This window comes from Leucopleurus acutus (genome assembly GCF_964270905.1).
Source record: "Leucopleurus acutus genome assembly, chromosome: 14".
NCBI lineage: Eukaryota > Metazoa > Chordata > Mammalia > Artiodactyla > Delphinidae > Leucopleurus > Leucopleurus acutus.
Genome location: NC_139156.1, coordinates 44,383,619 through 44,386,144, shown reverse-complemented (window position 1 = coordinate 44,386,144; position 2,526 = coordinate 44,383,619). Strand labels below are relative to the sequence as shown.

Below are 2,526 nucleotides of genomic sequence, written 5' to 3'. Positions count from 1 at the left end.
GATTCGTGGAAGAAAAACTAATTGGTTTACGAAAAACATCTGTATGAAGTAGAAGTTGGTTTCAATAACATTAGTAGAGAATACATTCTAGAAAGGAACAGTAACTAGAATGTACAAATTCTGACCGCAATTTAATAGAACAATCCCAGATGGTTAGGCTGAGGCCAACACCTAATGAGGACAAAACCTCTGTCTATGGGAAATTTTGGTTGATACCTGGAGAAATATTACACTGTGCATAAACCAAAGTGAATTGTTTTCACAAGTGTTATAAAGTTTCATATAGTAAAGGGTTTTTCTATATGCTCTTCAGTTTCACAGCAAGAGTGGTATAGAATACCTAAACACACAAGAGACCATTCATGCAAGATATCTCACTCCTTGGTATAATAACGCATACAATCCAAAATGATTACACTGTCATCACATCTAGGGCTTTCTGCAACTACAAGGTAGTGGTTGTAGAAAGCATGGACCTCAGTATCAGCTGCGGGCCCAGCCATCACCTTCTATACGTTTTCTTTTTGCATTTTTACTTAATTTTTCTTAATTCTGCTGTTATTACCGTTTCTTAGCAAAACTGGTAAAAACAAAATTGTAATCACTGAACATAGCACTCCTCTGGTAATCAAGGCATTTAAAACTTTCAATCTTGTGGGACAAAGAAAGCACTGTTGACAAACAGGGTAATCAAAAATTTTCCTGGCATAAAACCCCACAACTTTCTTAATCAGGTCATTATAAGAGTTCATATGAAGTTTGTTTCAAAGCTGCCTGAGAAAATTCTGGTCTGGAGTGGCGTGAATAGCCCAGCAAGTTCCCTATGATTTCATTCCACTCACTGAATACCCACAAGGATTGAACTGTGTGACATCAATGACAGAACCTAGCACGAGTTCTACTCTCATTAATGACATCTTTGCAGTAACACCATCTTTCACGTAAAATTAGTCCATAACTTCTGGGTCAAGCTCACTCATCAGTATTTCCTGGGTTTGATCTAGCTGACTGATTACCCAGCTCTCTGGAAAATCCAGAGTATACCACTATGAACAGTCAGAGTTCATCCGTCCTATACAATATGCTGTTCCATTGGGAAAAATTATATTAAGAAACTATTTCTTCCTGGAAATTCCAGTGTGGGTTCCCTTGTTGAGAAAGCTTCATGAAATTCTTAGGAGAATAAAAGAAGCTTTGAATTGAATCGAAACCGTTGTAATTTCTAGCAAGCTTCAACAGGGGAACCAGTGCTTTCAGCAGAAGGTGGTACCACACATCTTCAAAATGAAACATCTCTTGGAGACAAAAATGTTATTCTCACTGAACACATAAGCTTCCTGCTTGTCAGTTTTTGCCACACTCATGACTGACCACTAAACATCCTTCAAAAGTATGTCCCACTGGGATCATGGGGTGGTTTGAAGATTCCCCAGATCCTTGGTTTGTGACAGGTTGCTGCCAGGAGAACTAGAAGTCCAGCAGCTTCTTGCTTCCTTCGGAAAAAAAATGTGCGGCTTCCATCACCAGGAGATTAGCAAATAATTAACAACCACAGAAAATCAACTAAATCTCTTCTCCCATTGCTGCCAGTGCCACCAATTACTCCAACTGTGTTACCAAAGTTCAGTCTCCTTTTCTGCTTTAATTTTATATTGACTCTTTTTTAAGGAAAGCATTAATAAAATTTACCAGGCCTTTTTTGTTTCTGGAGTGCAGAGAGAGACGAAAGTTGATCACGAGTCTGCTGGAAACGGAGGCAGATAAAATTCAGTGTCTCAGAGTCCCCTGTTTGCCATCAGAGGGAGTAGAGACAGCAGCTAGCTAAGTGAACAACCTGTAATGGGGCGGAGTGGGTGCACAGCCGTTAGTGCAACCATTAGTGTGCCACCATTAGCACGAGACCCGTAGGGCAGTGGTTAGAGGTCCCGCTCTGCCAACAGTCAGCCTGGCAGTGGTCCTCGCGGCAGCAAGTACAGTGAGAAGCAGGTCACAGCCTTCTCCCTGGGGCCCTCCAGGCCCTCTGGCCTCAGGCCAGCGGGTGAGCTGCGGGCCCAGGGACAGGCTGAGGGCTGTGTCCTGCAGAGCTCCAGAGTCCTCGCCAGGGCCGCCCACTGGCTGGGCCCAGACCTTGAAGCAGCCCAGAACCTCTCCCCCATCCCCACCTCCAGGACCTAATGGCAGCAGCAGTCTCCATGGGTCACAGTCCGTGGAGGCCTCAGCAACTGGACTACATGGGCACTGCCATTAGGGTAATAGCTTCAGTCTCTCCATTCAAGTTGCAAAAATTGGTCCAGCTTAGATCAGTTGTCTACCGCTAGGAGGTGTCCAGAGGTCAGGGTTAAGTTGCAAAGACACTGCACATCATTACCTCAGATCCACCTCTGTAGTTGGGCAACTGTTCTCAAAAAAGGGCAATTGTTGTGAGCTGGGAATTAACCTGATTGGTGTTTGCTACAATATGTATTTCTATTGCTCCTATACAAATGATTCTCTCCGATTTAAATGAAAACCCTGAGGGCTGGTCCT

At 43.5% G+C, this 2,526-nt stretch overlaps 1 pseudogene across 1 annotated transcript; it reads right to left on the bottom strand.

Annotated features, from left to right (window-relative positions):
* Positions 1 to 561: 561 nt before the first annotated feature.
* On the bottom strand, positions 562 to 1,521 carry LOC309971785 (S-adenosylmethionine decarboxylase proenzyme-like; annotated as a pseudogene). Its single transcript has 2 exons — positions 1,402 to 1,521; positions 562 to 1,322 (listed from the first exon to the last, which is right to left on the bottom strand). The product of its transcript is annotated as an S-adenosylmethionine decarboxylase proenzyme-like (transcript).
* Between the last annotated feature and the right edge of the window lie 1,005 nt (positions 1,522 to 2,526).